The sequence below is a fragment of the Arachis ipaensis genome, chromosome B10 (genome assembly GCF_059453495.1).
Source record: "Arachis ipaensis isolate K30076 ecotype BB chromosome B10, ASM5945349v1, whole genome shotgun sequence".
Classification (NCBI taxonomy): Eukaryota; Viridiplantae; Streptophyta; class Magnoliopsida; order Fabales; family Fabaceae; genus Arachis; species Arachis ipaensis.
In genome coordinates, this window is record NC_142435.1 from 132,906,050 (window position 1) to 132,925,970 (window position 19,921).

Consider the following 19,921-nt stretch of genomic DNA (forward strand, 5'->3'; position numbering starts at 1 on the left):
CACATTTTTCAAATCATAGCACTCATTTGTAGTGTGGTCTTAAATTCAATGGTACTTGTAGTAATCTATCCAACGTCCTTTATTATTGCTTTGGATCGGTAGAGGAGGAAGTATCTTTTCCGTGGCATATTTTTCTGTATATACTCACTAGAAAATTATGTAATAAAATATAAGAGTGATAAATATTACTTCGGGACCTGTGCCTCTTTTGGTAATGACTTTGATGCCTTTTGCATAGAAGTGACTATACTACAAGGAAGACTTACATTTATGTTGTCTCCAATTTCACTGTACTTAGTTGTATGATTGTATTTTCTGTGCCAGTAAATTTGTCAAACAAAGTCCTTTTACATGACTTTTTGTAGATTCTACCGTTAAGACTTTAATCAGACCAGTTGTTTCTTCTGTTGGAGTAGTAGGGGTCTTATTTACCCCTTTCCTTCTCACATATTTTCTCTTACCAATTGAATTTCCTTTTAATTGAACATTCTTTTCTTACGTTGGCTTTTGAGTTTGTTTTGGTTTGCTTTCTACAATGACTATAGGACGGTGTTTTCTTCTCCTTTGTTTTGATTATGGTGTGCTTTCTTCCTGGATGACATCCATCTTTATTGGTGTGCAAACAGCATCAAATTCTACAATTGGATTATTTTTTTCATATTCATTGGCAGTGATACAATTTGTGAGCAACCAACAAAAGATGTGCCCTGAGGATTTTCGATGTTGTTCACTACTTTGATTTGATTGGGAGTCTTAAAGTACAAATCAATGATGTGATTCGAATTATCGACGATGTAGAATTTTCCACTCTCATCCAATCTCATATTAGCGTTGCAACCTTCTTAACCATTTCTGAAGCTGAACCAGATTGTTCTTCTAGCAGAACTGTACCGTCTCCACCAGTATAGCGAGGCCGCTAGCACAGGGCCCTGACACGAGCTTCGTGTCGTCGATTACCACCAGAAACTTGCCAGAGGCGGCTTCCACCATCTTTTCATAGAGAAGAGCGTCTTTGCGGCCTCTTACAAGGTGGAGGTTGGGGTCGACTTCGTCAATGCTGTCGATGGCAAAGATCGAGGTGGGGATTATTGTTGCAGAGAGGGAGAGGGATGGGATTTCAAAGGAGTGTTCCTGCTCCTTGGTGTGCTTGGAGGTGGGGACGCTGATGCAGAATTTTGCAAAACCATAACTCGGCAAGTTCACCGAATCGTATCAAGTAATACCACGGTGAGTGGATTATCATTCCCACGAGGATTAAAAGACTAAGATACAATGATTGACTAATTCTAATTAGTCAAACTGAAACAGAGGAGTGAAGGAATTAAACGTGAAAACAAAGGCAAATAAAATAGCAAACAGTGAATGAAAACAATGATTATGAGAGTGTTAAGGTTTCAAAGATATTCACTCCTTGGAAAAACAATCCTTATGTTCATTTATTTGAGGCATGCAGAGATCAATCACGATAAATCATAGATAGTCAAATTCCAATTCCTTGGCAATTCAAAGCACAAATCTGATATAGTTTCAAATAAGATTCAAGAGTAGTCCTTAGGTTGAATTATATGTCACTTATCCAAGCTAGTCCAAAACAATTGAAACTTATTCAAACTAGAGCAATTTAAAATCATAAAGTGTCGCACACTCTTTGAAACACTATTCCTAATTAAATCAAAAAGTCACGAGAAAGAGTTTTCAAGATAATTCCAATATTACTTCTTCAAAACAATATTTAGAATCCAAAATGGAGTTAGAATATTTCCCAACAATTTCAAATCTTTAGGGATGAAGAACGAAAACTCAAACAAGAAATAAATCAAATCATAAACCTCAAATAAAGTAAAACACTTAGATTAATAATCCATAAAAAGATAAACAAAGCTCCTAACCTTAACAAAGGAGATTAATTGCTTATGGTGGGATGAAAATAAAATTCTAAAGTATGGTGTGTAGTCCATGCTGTCCCCTATTCGTGGAAAAAGTCCTTATTTAAAACCTAAAATTCAAATTCAAACTAAATCAAAATAGAATCAAATCAAATCCTAATCAAATCTTTTCTAATGACTCTTAATTAACTAGTGATCTTCCTTGTAACTGAAATTCAGAACTTGATGTGTTGCTAAGTTGCTTTATTAAAATCATGAGCTTGCACTTAAGTCTTGGGCTTGAGAATTGACTTTTAGCCTTCTTGATGCGCACTTTCCAAGGGTTGGTGTTGCACTTAAAGATGTGGGTCAAGTGAGGGACGTCCCACGCCCCTAAATATTAGAGGCTTGGCATGCAAGTGGGCATGGGTTATGTCCCACTTCTTCGAGGACTTGGAGGCTTAGCGTGTCCCTGGCGTGTGCAACGTCCCACGTGCTCGAGGACTTGGAGGTTGAGGCTGATGGAGCTTGGCCCAACGTGGGACGTGGGAATGCCACTTGCGACGTCTTTGCAAGCATGCAGGATGGGGTTGCTGGCCTTTGGCCTAACGTGTGACGTGAGGAAGGCCACGTGCGACGTCTTCGTACGGAGAGGGAGATGGGGCTGGTGGCCTTTGGCCCAACGTGGTATGTGGGTCTTCAACGTGGGATGTGGAGCTTCATACATGGAGGTGGCATGGGCAACGTCCCACGTTGGTGAAGGATGAAGGCTTGTGCGTGAGGCACATTAGACGTCTTCGTGCCTAGAAGCTTGGGTGTGGACTAGGCGTGACCCATGTCCTACGTTAGTGAAGAGAGTAAAGAATGGGGTGGGGGACATCCCGTGTTAGTGATGAAGAGAGAGTGGAGGTGGTGAGACAAGTGTGGCAAGGCATACATGGGTGTGGAGGGATGTGGCACACCATGCTTGTATGGAGTTTGGAGTGTTACATGGTGTGTAGGAGCGTGTTTGGAGGTATTTTGGACGTGTTTTGTGCGTGGCAGAAATGGCTAGGCATGTGGGAAAGTCCTATGCCTTCATGGAACACTTCTAAGGGGTGTTTTGCTGCATGAAGGGCGTGTAGAGGGTGTGGCTCACGTCCCATGCTGGGGTTTTTTGTGCTGAATTTTCGAGCTCAAAGATGAGGGTCGTTCGCGGCCCAAACTGAACGTCCACTATAGACAATTATATATTGTTGGAAAACTCTAAAAGTTATCTTTCTAACACCGCTAAAACCTTTTTAATGGGACCTTTGTAGCTCAAATTATGCTCACTCGAGTATGAAGAGGTCAGAATGACAATATCCACAAATTCTTTATGTATTTGTCTTCAATTCTTGGTTCCTTGGGTGGTTGCTTCCTTTTGCATGGTACCTTCCTTGGTTCTCCCAGAGGCTTATTTGGTTGTTCTTCTCCTCCTTTATTCTCGCTTAAAATATTTTAATAACTTCTTAAACATATCAAAGCACAAAACAACTCCAAGAAACATTGATTAAAACACAAAATCTCAATTAAAATAAGGAAATTATTATATTTATTCAAAAAAAAAAAAGAATAAAGAAAGTAACTAAAGATGCTCATGCATCAGATACTGACGATATTGGAGAGTTGACCGGTGGAGAGGAGTTGTTCGAGCTTGACGAGGCAGCGGTAGATTCAGAAAGACAAGCGGATTGGGATTTTGATTGTTTGTGACAAGGTTTGATGGCAGGGAACTCACGAGTTATGGCACTTTGTCGTTTCCTCCTCTTTTCTTTGATGATGGCGAATTTGCGATTTCCAATCCACCATGGTTGGTGTTGTCATCATCATATTGAGAAGGTGCATTGGGAGTTGGTATGTTAGCAGAGACTGCAGGAGCATCATCCTTGCCTCTGCCGTTTGGTATATTTAATCCAATTTAACAGAGTTTTTGGTATCCATAGAAACTGTATTCCAACCTATATTTATATGGTATTTTTGTCACCTATAATAAACCTGATGGATTGTATTTAAATTGGCTGATGTTGCATTCTCTTGCATGGATATAAATTAGGAAAAAGCGTTTCATTGTTTTTACCAACAATATTTTTCATTTTTCCTTCATTACTGACTCAATATGGGATATTTTATTTATTTATTTTTTCCTATGCATTTGGAACATGCAACTGCTCTATTATCCTGAGTGGGTATCTGTGGTTGACAATGCTGCCTAGTGTGTAGATCGACACTGGAAGTAGGAATCCTTAGAGTGGAGGCGTACACGTGTAAGTGGAAATTTGGTACCCAAGATCAGAAAAGGTTGTGTCAGCGTCGGAAGCCCTGTAGATGTGACTTGTGGACCGGGAGTCAGGGGAGGTCCAAAACTTTATCATGATTCTTCCCAAGGTTGTAATGTCGGCACAACCGTGGATTCCGAGTTTGAGAAGAAAACCAAGTTCTACGTCATGACTCATCCTATTACATGAGAAGCAATAGTTTGCCATGAAGAGTAGAGGAGTAGGTGAAAGAGAGAGTGGAATCTTTGATTTTGTTACCACCATAGAAAGGTCGAATTGACGTAAAATCCTTGGGAGTTATTCACACATCTTTATTGCAAAAGAATCATTGTATGTCAGCGGTGCACATTTTGATACTTGTTTATCAAAAAATGCCTTGTTTTCCTGTGGAATTTAGTTCTTCATAACAAATTTGGATTAATCAAGCTGTTTGAACTGGATGCATAGAGAAAGCCAGCGCACATTTTGTTGAGGGTAATTGTGTCGTTGATTATAATATGCTTGCATCCTGTTCTTTTCGAGTGGTTGTCTTACTATCTTGTTGATCATCCGTCATTATCAAGAGTTGAGCTTCAAGTCTCCAGCAATAGCGCCAATGTTCTGAGACTTAACTGAAATAGGGTTGCTTTTGGGTCTGAACATGAGGTCCAGACTCCTTGTAGGGTAGCGTCCGACTCCGAATTCCGCATGAGGAGGTGGAAGATGGTACTTGTAAGGGACTTCGATTCTTAAGTTAGTAAGGGTTTAAGCAGATTTTTTGTAGATTGGGGTCTGAATATAGCTGAGAGTGTCAGTGTATTTATAGTAGAATAGATAACCAACTTTTAGAGTAGTTCCACCCTTGAGGGTGGATAACCGTTTCTTTTTGTTAGGGAAGTTGTTGAGATCTCTCTTTTAGATGAATAGGAGATGTCTTAGGAATCAGTTACTTATTTGGATAAGTAGGGCCATAGTCTTATCGCTGTGTCCGACCTCTATAAAGTCCGGTAAGTCCTAAAGTATAGTTTGGACTCTTGCTATGTAGAATGGGCTTTTAGTCATTTTGAGTCTAACTCTCATAATAGGCCCGTGTATGAATAGTCTCCTAGTCTCTCTCAATTTCAATCTCCCATCCAAACGCAACCTAGTGATCTTCATCTAATGTAAGTGTAACATTGGACAATGAGATCATATTTTTTGTTTATCTTTATTAGTAGTGAAATAATATACACTAATATGTTGAGTAAAGTATTATTTTTGTCCCCAACATTTGGGATAAATCCTATTTGTGTCCCTAACGTTTAAATCATCCTATTTGTATCCCTAACGTTTGTAAAAGTGATTCAATGTTATCCTGTCGTCAATTACACATCATGAGCGCTTTAGTTTGAGTTTTAAAAATCTCTTCTTAAAGTTAGAATACAAATGTCTGGGATAGAATCGATGATCTACTCCGAAAAATAGCTCATCAAATGTTGAAACTAATTCCTACAACATTTACATAATTCACTTTTCTAAGGATATAATTGAATCTAAACACAAATAATTGGTATAATATTAAAATCGAACACATCCAAGTGAGACCTGATTGAGAATGAATACATCTAAGTGAAAATAATTAAAAATTATAATCTGATTTGTTAGTATAATTGATAGTAGGATAACATTGAATCACTTTTATAAACGTTAAGGATACAAATAGGACGATTTAAACGTTAGGGACACAAATAGGACTTACCCCAAACGTTAGAGACAAAAACGATACTTTACGCCTAATATGTTTAATAATTTATTTTATTTTTTATTAAATATGTATAATAATAAATTTAAAATTAGTTAATATAATAAATATTTTATTTTTTTTGATAAATGATTTTAGATTCATGTCTTAAAGTCTAAAATAATATCAGATATAGTAATAATTTTTTTTTACTAGAATGATATTCGATAAAAAATACTATTTGTATATTAAAATCAATCGTTAAAATTAGTTATTATATATTTGCTTACAAAATATATGTATAATTTAACTTATTTTTAATGTATATTTTATATTTTAATATATATTTTATATTAATAACTAATTTTACCATAAAATCTAACATAATTGTATTCAAATATATATATATATGGACCCAACAATAATAATATCAATTTTATTAAACATTTTTGTTTATACATTTTTCCGTCAATATCATTATACAACAAGTTAAACGCCGGAAAAAAAAGTAAAGATAATCTTTTCCATATATTAAGAAAATTAATCATGGTCAATAAGGGATCAATTATTGAAGAAACTTAATTAATTTGGGTTGACGAAGTATTTAAATAAGTATTAAGAATTTGAGTTTTGTTTTTTTATGTCAAAATATGTTGATCAATAAAATTTTTTTGAATAGAGCTCTAATTTGCGATAAATTAATCTTTGATCTGTCGGACAAAAATATCATAGAGAAAGAAAGTAACTTGACCAAATAATATATATAAAAAAATATTATATACACACAAAAATTAGTTACTATGTATATGTATAAATATATGCATTAATTTATTTTTAATATTTATATTTTATTTGAATAAAATATTATTTTAGTTCCTAACATTTAGGTCAAATATTAATTTAGTCTTTAATATTTTAAATGTCATATTTTTGTCCTAAAAAATTTTAAACAATTTTAATGTTGTCCCACTATTAAATTTACACAAATAATTAATGAAGTGAGTGATAAAACATTATTATTAAGTTATATCTTTTTTTTATATTATAAAAATATAACCAAAACTTTCTTGTAACACTTCTTCTTTTCGATCTTTTTCTTGTTATAAAAAATCACAAATTTTATCAATCAATTATCAACGCTCTAGAATCAAAGAAAAAGTTAGTGATCATTGATATGTCGATTTTACTTACAAAATGGAATCAAACGTTATTAGCTCTTAAATATGTTAACTGTTTGTGTCAAATTTAATAGTGAAACAACATTAAACTTGTTTAAAATTTTTGAGACTAAAATAGGACTTTGAACATTTTTGAAACTAAAATAAGACGTTTAAAATGTTAGAGACTAAATTACTACTTAGTCCAAATGTTAGGGGACCAAAATAATATTTTATCTTTTTATTTTAATATGTATATAAATAAATGATTTGGTGGCTATTGTTTATGTATTAATTTTGATGCACTATGTAAAATATTTTATACAGTCGTATAATCATAATTATTCTCTTGATAATCATTCACGCAATCAATATAAAATGTAGTTATTTTTACTAATATAGCGTTACGTGATTAGATGCACATATAAAATTGATACAAGCCCCGTGGAAAAAATTGAGAAATGCCATATGCCAATTGGTCCAATTACAAGAGCAACAACTAAGAAAATAAAAGAAGGTTTTGCAAACATGGCTAAATAATTTGTTCAGAAAATGCATCAAGAATTGGACAAGACAATGATTAATGATTATCACAAGTCAAATGTCTTACTATTTACAAGATGCATTAAACACTCTCGTTAGTCAAGATGAATTAAAAAGACATCACTTTTTTAGAATTTACTTTATGTTTATTTTATTTTGTTGTTTTGTTTGTTTTAAGCCCAGTTATGATTTAGCCCTTTTTTTTATTCTAATGAACTTATGAGTTAGGGTTCTAAACATAAGAAATATAAAAACCCTCTAAAATTTGGTAATTTCTTTGAGTTTCTTTGAAAAACTTGGGTGCGAACAGGTAATGTAGAGTGATTCCCTTAACTATTGCATCAGAAAATCAAATTGAGGTAGAGGAGTCCCTTTCTTTGATTTTCCATCTTATCCTAAGTTACGTTCCGTATCATTTGGTATCAGATTTCAAGTATTAGATTAATTTTCATTAGTCTACATTTACCCTTCTTGTGTTCTAAATAAATAAATAAAAAAAAAACCAAAAACGTCTCCTTGGTTTGTTTTCTATGCCTCCATTTTGTGTCTTTGATTAAAAAAAAAATTCCAGCCACGCATAACAAATTTATCCTTACGTCTTGTTCTTTTTTTTGTTGATTGGCTTTTCATCTCTTTTTATTTATTATTATTTTTTTTATTCTTTTTTTTTTAATTCCTTTTCCTAATATTATTTCCTATCCTTGCTACTTCTATGTTCATCATTATTCTTTTCGTCCTTCCCTTGTCATTCATTTTCTTATTAGTTTATTATCTTTTTTCTTATTATTAGTACTTTTTTCTTTTGCCAACATATCTTGAGTATCAAAAAAAAAAAAGGAAGAGTACGCACTTTGAAGTCTACAAAGTAACACTTAAGCAAAGTAAAAAAAAAAAACACACAAAAAAGGCGTTGTGTTCTTATCCAAAAAAAATCTCAAAAAAATTATTAAATAAGTTATTATTATTCTTCTTCTTCTTATTATTTTTATTTTTTTATTATTTTTATCTTTTTGTCTTCTGTATTTTTGTCCCTTTTTTTTCATTTTTTTTTCTTTTCATCCTTTCCTCTTATTGTTGTGTCGGTTTTTCTCTATCTTTTATTTTTATTTGATTTATAAAGTACAACAGTCAAAGAGATTCAAGAGTGGTAAAAGGTAAGAATGGTAAGTTCAATAGAGAGTAAAAGCCAATTTTGAGAATAAATACGAGTGTCCATCCTTGAGTGAAACATGTAAAAAAGTGATTGTAAGGTCCTTTCTATAATATTTTTGTTACAGGTTTATTGTTATGACAGCTCATTCCGAAGATACTTTAGTTGACATGGAGTTGATGCAAAAGGCCATTCAACACTTAACTAATTGCTTGACTGAGTTGGAAACATGGAGGCAAGAGGTGACACAGACACTGTCCAAGAAGACTAAACAAGGACCTTTCTAGAATTGGCGTCAGAATCATGTACCTTCTGATGATGACTCTGATGGGGTTATAACACCTCGACATAAAAGTCAAGATAGCAATATCAATGCCATCAAGATGCAAATACCACTATTAAAAGGGAGAAATGTTCCTAAAGTTTATTTGGAGTGGGAACGTAAGGTAGAAAGAATTTTTGCTTGTTATAATTACTCTGAGGCAAAGAATGTTCGTTTGGTAGTAGTTGCATTCTCTGACTATGCCTTGTTTTGGTGGGATGAACTAGTTAAGACAAGATAGCGGAATGATGATCACCCTATAAAGTCTTGGGATCTCATGAAGCGCCTCATGAAGAAAAGATTTGTGCCTTCGTACTACTACAGGAAAGTACATCAGAAATTACATCGGCTGACTCAAGGCTCCAAGTCCATTGAAGACTACCATAAGGAAATGGAGATACTTATTATCACTGCCAACATAGAAGAGTACACTGAGGTTACTATGGCACAATTTGTAGGTGGTTTGAATAGAGAGATTGTTGATGTCGTGGAGTTACATCATTATGTGAAGATGGAGGATTTAGTCAGTATGGCAATGAAGGTGGAGAGACAACAACAAATAAGAGCACCAAGAGGATTGTCTCATGCTAATCCAAAGTGGGAGTCTCATAGTGCTGACATAACAAAGACTAGGGGTGCTGAACCTAATGCCTTGTTTGATGCAACAAAGAAGAAAGGTAATTCTAACTCTTCTTCTGCTACTTCTAGGCATCAAGATATTAAATGCTTCAAATGTCATGGTATAGGTCATGATGCTAGTGATTGCCCAAACAGAAGATTGATGGTTATAGAGGAGATGATATTGTCTCTGATTCTGATCATGGTGATGATTCTAATCATAATAGTATGCCACCTTTGGAGAATTGTTCTGATGGTGATATTGAGTATGCAGTCCATGGTGAATCTCTTGTTGTCAGATGTACTTTGAATTTACAAGTGAAAGAAGATAGTTTAGAGCAACACCAAAATCTTTTTCACACTAGATGCTTGGTGGGTGAAAAGGTGTGTAGTCTGATTATTGATGGCGGGAGTTGAACTAATGTGGCTAGTACACTTATAGTGGAAAAATTGGGTTTGACATGTGTTTGACATCCTAAACCATATACATTGCAGTGGTTGAATGACAGTGGAGAGATCTAGGTTGACAAGCAGGTGACAATTGCATTCTCTGTTGAAAAGTATGTTGATGAGGCATTGTGTGATGTAGTGCCAATGCAAGCTTGTCATTTATTATTGGGAAGACCTTGACAGTTCGACCGTCGAGCATTTCATGATGGTCACATGAATCGGTTCTCCTTTGATTTTAATGGTCGTAAGATCACTCTTACTCTTTTATCACCTAAGGAGGTTTACCTTGACCAGTTGAAACTTCAACAGGATACCAAGGGAAAAATGGGATGTGAGATCACAGAAAAATCTAAGAGAAAAAAGGCTATGAGAGAAAAGAATATAGCAAAAGGCCCAAAGATGAGTGAAAAGAAAGAAAATAGTACATGTCATGAGAATAGTTCAAATACAGAGAAAATTAAGAGAGTTGAGAGTAACTTGTGTTTCTTTGCCAAAGAGAGAGATTTAAAGCGTGCTTTAATAGGCAAGAAAGCTTTGTTTATGGTTCGATTTAGGGATACTTTATTCTCTGACTCTGACCGTAATCCAAATTTGCCAAATAGCTTTGTCTCTTTGTTGCAGGAATCTGCAGATGTTTTTTCTACTAACGTGCCACGTGGTTTGCCTCCTTTACGAGGGATTGAGCACCAAATTGATTTTATTCCTAGTGCTAGCATTCCTAATAGACCAGCCTATCAGAGTAACCCTGAAGAGACAAAGGAGCTTCAAAGGCAAGTGGAGGAGTTATTAGCCAAATGTCACATCAGGGAGAGTATGAGTCCATGTGCTGTACCAGTTTTGTTGGTTCCAAAGAAGGATGATACTTGGCGGATGCATGTGGATTGTCGTGCAGCCAATAAGATTCAGTAAAGTATCGTTATCCTATCCCTAGGTTAGATGACATGCTTGATGAGTTATATGGTGCATGTATATTCACTAAAATCGATTTGAAAAGTGGGTATCATCAATTTAGAATGAAACTAGGAGATGAATGAAAGACTGCATTTAAAACAAAAGATGGGTTATATGAGTGGTTAGTAATACCTTTTGGGCTAACTAATGCACCTAGTACTTTTATGCATCTAATGAATCATGTTTTGTGAGAATTTTTTGGTAAATTTGTTGTTGTTTATTTCAATGATATTCTCATTTATAACACTTGTTTGGATGACCACTTGTCACATGTTTCAGCTGTTTTGGAAGTGTTTCGAAAAGAAAAATTATATGCCAATCTTCAAAAGTGCACTTTTTGTATTGATCGAGTTATATTTCTTAGTTTTGTTGTGAGTGCGAGCGGAATTGGGTTGATGAGGAAAAGGTAAAGGCTATTCGTGAATGGCCCACGCCTCAGAATGCTTCTGAGGTAAGAAGTTTTCATCGGTTAGTTGGGTGTTATAGGAGATTCGTAAAAAAAATTTCTACCATTGTTGCGCCTCTCACAGAGGTTATCAAAAAAGATGTTGGATTTAAATGGGAAAAAAAATAAGAAATTGCATTTCATACCCTAAAAGATTGTTTGTGTTCTGCTGCTATTCTTGTTTTACCTAACTTTGATAAAACCTTTGAGATTAAATGTGATGCTTCTGGAATTAGTATATGTGCTGTTTTGATGCAGGAAAAACGAGTCATTGCCTTCTTCAGTGAAAAGTTGAATTTAGCTCAGCGTAAATATTCAACATATGACAAAAAATTATATGTTTTCGTTCGGGCTTTGGAGGTTTGGCAACACTACCCCTTACCTAAGGAGTTTGTGATTCACACGGATCATGAATCTTTGAAGCACTTAAAAGGATAAGGTAAGATTGATAAAAAGACATGCTAAATGGGTGGAATTCATTGAAACATTTCCATATGTGATTGCCTTTAAACAAGGTAAAGAGAATGTCGTTGTTGATGCTTTATCTCGGAGGTATGCTTTGATTACTACACTTACTTCTAAGTTATTAGGATTTGAGTTTTTAAAGAAGTTGTATGCAACTGATTCTGATTTTTTTGCTATTTATGTCTCTTGTGAACATAGTACATTTAACAAATTTTATAGACATGAAGGTTTTCTATTTCGTGGTAATAGACTTTATGTGCCTGCTTGTTCTATGAGGGACTTACTTGTTCTGGAATCACATGATGGAGGTTTGATGGGTCATTTTGGTGTACATAAGACATTGAATGTGTTATCTGAACATTTTTATTGGCCACACATGCGTAGAGATGTTGAAAAATTTTGTGCTAAGTGTATTGCATATAAACAGGCTAAATCTAAGTCTTTACCACATGGTTTGTATACCCCCTTTACCTGTGCCTATGCATTCATGAATTGATATTTTTATGGATTTTGTTCTTGGTTTGCCTCGAGCTAAAAAAGGTAGAAATAGTATTTTTGTTGTGGTAGACAGATTTAGTAAAATGGCTCATTTTATTGCATGCCACAAAATTATTATACTCTACTACTTGTCGTCCTCAGACTGGTGGTCAAATTGAAGTAGTAAATAGAACATTAGGGACCTTATTATATGTTGTTGTTGGTAAAAATTTGAAAACTTGGGAAGATTGTTTACCTTTTATTGAGTTTGTTTATAATAGAACCATTCATTCTTTTACTGGTTTTTCTCCTTTTGAACTTGTCTATGGTTTTAATCCTTTAACTTTTTTGGACTTATTACCTTTGCTTTTGAGTGATCTTGTTAGCTTGGATGTAAAAGGTAAAGCTAAAAAGGTTAAAGCAATGCACTCAAAAACACGTGAGTTGCTTGAAAAGAAAAATAAGTTGACAGCTCAACGAGTGAATAAAGGTCGAAGATAACTTGTCTTTTAACTAGGTGACTAGGTATGGGTTCATTTGAGAAAGGAGAGGTTTTCTACTCAAAGAAAATCCAAGTTAGACCCTAGGGGTGATGGTTCATTTTAGGTGCTCGAAAGGATCAATAACAATGCTTACAAGATTGACTTTCCAGGTAAGTATAATGTATCAGCTACTTTTAATGTCTCTAACCTATCTCCTTTTGATTTGATGCAGATTCAAGGATGAATCCTTTTCAGGAGGAAGGGAATGATACGAGCCCTATGGGACAAATTGAGAACGATATATGCCAATTGGTCCAATTACAAGAGTAACAACTAAGAAAATAAAAGAAAATTTTGCAAACATGGCTAAATCATTTGTTTATGAGATGCATCAAGAATTGGGTAAGACAATGATTAATGATTATCAAAAGTCAAACGTTTTACTATTTACAAGATGCATTGAAGACTCTCATTAGTCAAGATGAATTAAGAAAACTGTTGTGATAAGAACGAGCAACGTGGATGCCCATTCCCATGTAAAACTCACATTTTCAAAGAAGGAATGACATTAAATGCATGTTGAAATTAAGCTCCCAATATATGTATAAATAGAGGCCTTTGCGTCTGAGAGAAATACAAGCACACAATTACAAATATTTCCATTTCTCTCTCTCTCTCTCTTTACAGTAATAAAACAAATGCAATTCTCTCTCTCTTTACTTTTAATACTTCTTTCTATCTTTACATATATATACATATTACAACATATAATATTAATGTATATATATAAATTATTATTGAGCTAATTATATTAATGCTAGAGTCTTCTATTTACATATTTTATTTTATATTTACATCTTCCTTATTTATTTAGTTGTTTTACAACACGTTATCAGCACGAGACTCTGATCAAATTTTTAGGAAGACTCAGGTAACAAATTTTCATTATGTCGAAACTCTCTCATCTTGAATTTCATGCTCTTGATATATCTGGAAACAATTATTTATCATGAATATAAGATGCTGAAATCCATCTTGATTCAATGGATCTTGAAGATACCATTAAGGCTAAAAAATAATGCATCCCAGAAGGATAAAGCCAAAGCCATGATTTTTCTTCGTCGTCATGTTGACGTATGATTGAAAAATGAATATCCCACATTAAAAGATCCTGCAAATTGTGGAAAGACCTTGAAGAAAGGTACAATCATCAAAAGACGGTGATACCTCTTCAAGCCCGATATGTTAGAGAAAACTTTATCGACCTTCCATGCCTCGAATGTGCTCCTGTAGTAGCAATCGAGAAAAATAATTTAAAAAATATTTTGAGCTAATTTCTTGCTTTCTTGTTGCTGAACGCAACAATGAGTTGCTCTTAAGAAATCATGAAGCGCGCCCAGATGGCGCCGCCCCATTTCCTGAAGCAAATGCGACAAATTATAACCCCAGAAGAGGTAAATAGCAAGATTTTGATAACAAGGAAAAATATAGAAGGAAAAGAAATTATGCTCACAAGAAAAGACCTCACCAGAAGTGGGATAAAGAAAGAAACAATGGGCAAAGTAAATCAATTGAGGCTAAATGCTTCCGTTGTGGTGGAAATGGCCATTGGTCACGTACCTGTCGTACACCAAGGCACCTAGTTGATCTTTATCAAGTATCCTTGAAAAAGGATGACAAAGGAAAGGAAACAAATTTTGTTTCAAATTATGAAAATTCCACCATTCATTATGATGTATCTAATTTCTTTGAGGATCCTGAAGGAAATATTGGCTATTTGATCAATGATGGAATAGTTTGATATATGTATGTGTTTGTTAAGTATTTATGTGATTAATTTTACTGTGCATGTACTTCTACTTATTTTATTATCATTTGTTTTTATTTTTTTGAAGAAAAATGGCAAGGACATATTCTGAAGATATTTGCCTTGCGGATAGTGCGAGTTCACACACTATTCTTAAAAGTAATATATATTTTACCCATCTTGTGCCAAAAGATGAATATGTTAATACTATTATTGGCTCGGGCAATGTGATAGAAGGCTCCGGAAGAGCTATAATTTTGTTTCCTGGAGGAACAAAATTTATAATAAATAATGCACTATTATCTACCAAGTCTCGAAGAAACTTGTTGAGCTTTAAAGATATTCGCCGAAATGGATATCATATTGAGACTATGAATGAGGAAAATCATGAGTATTTATGTATCACAACTCATGATTTAAATAAAAAGGTTATACTAGAAAAGTTACCCTCACTTTCATCTGGATTGTATTATACCAAGATTAGTGCAATTGAATCACATGCCATTGTAAACCAGAAGTTTACTAGCCCAAATGAATTCATAACTTGGCATGATAGATTGGGTCATTCGGGAACAACCATGATGAGGAGAATTATTGAAAACTCTCATGGACATTCACTAAAGAACCAGAAGATTCTTAAATCTAGTGAATTTTGTTGTGCTGCATGTTCTCAAGGGAAGTTAATTTTAAAGCCATCACCAGTAAAGATTGGATTTGAGTCCCCTGAATTTCTAGAAAGGATTCAAGGTGATATATGTGGACCTATTCATCCACCATGTGGATCTTTTAGATATTTTATGGTCCTGATAGACGCATCTTCGAGATGGTCACATGTGTGCTTATTATCTTCTCGCAACCTGGCGTTTGCGAGATTACTGGCTCAAATTATTCGATTAAAAGCACAATTTCCAGAAAATCCAATCAAATCAATTCGCCTTGATAATGCTGGTGAATTTACTTCCCAAGCTTTTGATGCTTATTGTATGGCTAATGGAATAAGTGTTGACCATCCAGTAGCTTATGTTCACACACAAAATGGGTTAGCAGAATCACTTATTAAGTGCCTCCAATTAATTGCTAGACCCTTGCTTATGAGAACAAATCTCCCAACCTCGGTTTGGGGGCATGCAGTTTTACATGCCGCAGCACTTATTCGTTTGAGGCCAACGAGTTACCATCAGTTCTCTCCTATGCAATTAGCTTTTGGTCAGCAACCAAATGTTTCCCATTTAAGAATATTTGAGTGTGCGATATATGTTCCCATTGCACCACCTAATCGCACCAAAATGGGACCCCAAAGAAAATTGGGGATATATGTTGGATATGATTCTCCCTCTATAGTGAGGTATCTTGAGATACAAACGGGAGATGTGTTTAAAGCCCGGTTTGCGGATTGTCATTTTGATGAATCAAAATTTCCAACATTAGGGGAGAGAATAAGCTTCCTGAAAAGGAACTTAATTGGAATGCATCATCATTGATGCATTTAGATCCTCGATCAGGGCAATGTGAACTAGAAGTTCAAAAGATTATACATTTGCAAAGAATAGCAAATGAATTGCCTGATGCATTTTCCGATACAAAGTGGATAACCAAATCTTATATACCAGCGAAAAATGCCCCAATTCAAATTGATATCCCAGTAGGACAAGTAGCCGCTGAAGAAAATTCACGCCAGAAGCGTGGCAGGGCGGAAAATGTCCCAATTCGAATTGATGTCCCAGTAGGACAAATAGCCACTGAAGCAAATACACGCCAGAAGCGTGGCAGGCCTGTCGGTTCCAAAGATAAAAATCCTCGAAAGAGAAAAGAGGTAAATACTATTCCTGTTGAAAAAGACATTGTAGAGACACCTGTAGTTGTCCAAAATTCTAATATAGTTTTAACGCCAGAAGACGTTCAGGTACCTGAAAATTGTGAAAATGATGAGATCTCGATAAATTATGTCTTTACAGGAGAGAAATGGGACCGAAATAAGACAATTGTCAATAAAATATTTGCATTTAACGTGGCATTAAATATCATGCATGAAAGTAAGGATCTTGAGCCAAGGTCAGTCGAAGAATGTCGACTAAGGAATGATTGTCCAAAATGGAAAGAAGTCATGAAGGCTGAGTTAGACTCACTTGCAAAACGTGAAGTCTTTGGACCTGTAGTCCGTACACCTGCAGATGTAAAACCTGTTGGATACAAATGGGTATTTGTGAGAAAATGAAATGAGAAAAATGAAGTTGTGCGCTATAAAGCCCGACTTGTGGCACAAGATTTCTCACAAAGGCCTGGTATAGATTATGAAGAAACGTATTCCCCTGTAGTGGATGCGATAACATTGTGTTATTTGGTCAGTTTATCTGCATATCATAAACTGCATATGCATTTAATAGATGTGGTAACAGCCTATTTATACGGCTCATTAGATCGGGATATCTATATGAAAGTCCTTGAAGGACTAAAGATATCTAAACCATCCAATGAATATTCGCAAGGGTTATACTCAGTCAAATTGCAAAGATCTTTATATGGTCTAAAGCAATCTGGACGAATGTGGTATAATCGTCTTACTGAGTATCTGGCAAAAAACGGATTCAAGAATGATGATATATGCCCATGTGTTTTCATAAAGAAAACTACATCTGGGTTCATTATAATTGCTATGTACGTTGATGATTTAAATATCATTGGGACTCCTGAAGAGATTCCAACAATTATAAAAACTCTAAAAGAAGAGTTTGAGATGAAAGATCTTGGAAAGACTAAGTTTTGTCTCGGCCTGCAGATCGAGCATATAAAAAGTGGGATATTTATTCATCAAATAACATACACAGAAAAGATCTTGAAAAGATTTTATATGGATAAGTCACGTCCCTTGAGTACCCCAATGATCGTAAGATCTTTGGATGTGGAGAAGGATCAATTCCGTCCTAAAGAAGGAAATGAAGATATCCTTGGTCCTGAAGTACCATATCTTAATGCCATTGGAGCGCTAATGTATCTTGCTAATAATACACGACCTGATATATCATTTGCTGTGAATTTACTAGCAAGATATAGTTCCTCTCCAACCAGAAGACATTGGAGTGGAATCAAGCAAATCCTTCGATATCTTCATGGAACGGTTGATATGGGATTGTTTTATCCCTATGGATCCAAGTCACAACTAGTTGGCTATGCAGATGCCGGATACTTGTCTGATTCACATAAAGGGAGATCTCAAACAGGATACTTGTTCACATATGGTGGAACAGTTATATCATGGAGGTCCACGAAACAGACGATTGCTGCAACATCCTCTAATCATGCCGAAATACTAGCAATTCATGAAGCAAGTCGCGAGTGTTTTTGGTTGAAGAGTTTGATCCAATATATTCTGTCATCATGTGGACTGATTGATCATAAGATAGCTCCAACTGTCCTGTTTGAAGATAATACAGCATGCATTGCTCAACTTAAAGGCAGATACATCAAAGGCGATAGAACAAAGCATATTTCTCCCAAATTCTTTTTCACTCATGATCTTCAAAATCAGGGGACTATTGACGTCCAACAGATTCGATCAAGTGACAATCTGGCAAATTTATTTACAAAGTCACTCCCAAAATCCTCATTTGAAAGATTGGTACATGAGATTGGGATGCGCCGATTTCGAGACATTAACTGATGTCGGCAAGAAGGAGAGACTGCACTCTTTTTTCCTTGGTCAGGTTTTTTCCCATTGGGTTTTTCTTGACAAGGTTTTTAATGAGGCAGTCCCCATCACAAAGGATATTGTACTCTTTTTCCTTCACTAAGATTTTTCCTACAGGGTTTTTCTTTAGTAAGGTTTTAATGAGGCAATAATCCTAAATGGGCATCCAAGAGGGAGTGTTGTGATAAGAACGAGCAACGTGGATGCCCATTCCCATGTAAAACTCACATTTTCAAAGAAGGAATGACATTAAATGCATGTTGAAATTAAGCTCCCAATATATGTATAAATAGGGACCTTTGCGTCTAAGAGAAATACAAGCACACAATTACAAATATTTCCATTTCTCTCTCTCTCTCTCTTTACAGTAATAAAACAAATGCAATTCTCTCTCTCTTTACTTTTAATACTTCTTTCTATCTTTACATATATATACATATTATAACATATAATATTAATGTATATATATAAATTATTATTGAGCTAATTATATTAATGCTAGAGTTTTCTATTTACATATTTTATTTTATATTTACATCTTCCTTATTTATTTAGTTGTTTTACAACAAAACATCATTTTCTTAAAATTTATTTTATATTTATCTTATTTTGTTGTTTTGTTTGTTTTAAACCCAGTTATGATTTGGCCTATTTTTTTTATTCTAGTAAACTTATGAGTTAGGATTCTAAACTTAAGAGGTATAAAAATCTTCTAAAATCTTGTAGCCACTTTTTTTCTTAATTTTGATGAATGAAAATTTCTTTGAATTTCTTTAAAAATTTTGGTTAAGGTAGAGTGATTCCCTTAGTTGTTGCATCAGAAAATCAAATTGAGATAGAGGAGTCTATTTCTTTAATTTTCCATCTTATCCTCAATTACGTTTTGTATAAAAAATGGTCTTACATAGATAATACATTAAAATTAAATTTATTTTATATTATTTATTTATCATTTACGTTATCTATTTTATAAAATATTTAACAATAAAAAATTTCCTCAAAAACTTCTATCATTTTTTCATCCAAAGTCAAAGTTGCATTTGCTTTGGCTTGTGATGAATATTCAACACGGCATACTAATGACTATGATGAGCTACCTATAAGAGGGGGAGAAGAGGGAGAAAGGAAAAGGGAAAGGGAGGGGGAAGGGGGGGGGGGGTTTGGCATGATCCGAATTGCCATGTTCATCCTGAACCCAGTGCATTTAAAAAACAAAATATGATAAATAAATAAGGGGGGAGGGGGGGGAAGAGAAAGAGGGAAAGAGGGAGAGGGGGGGGTTGGCATTAGGGGTGTTCATGGCCCGGCCCGACCCGAAGACCCGGCCCGGTCCCGAACTTTTTAGGGGCTAATTTAGTGTGATTTCATCGGGTTTAGGGTCGGGTAAGGGTCTAAAAAATAGACCCGGTCATTATTTCGGGTCGGGTCCGGGTCATAGCTCGGGTCACCCGAATTCGGCCCGGTGGCCCGGTCATCATACACAATTAATATTTTGTGTTATTAGTGAT

General features: G+C 34.8%; 2 pseudogenes; one reads left to right on the plus strand and one right to left on the minus strand.

Moving 5' to 3' along the window:
• Positions 1-635: 635 nt before the first annotated feature.
• Positions 636-4,339, minus strand: LOC148581768 (putative ribose-5-phosphate isomerase 3, chloroplastic; annotated as a pseudogene).
• Positions 4,340-9,310: 4,971 nt separating this feature from the next.
• Positions 9,311-13,251, plus strand: LOC148581769 (uncharacterized; annotated as a pseudogene).
• Positions 13,252-19,921: the final 6,670 nt, after the last annotated feature.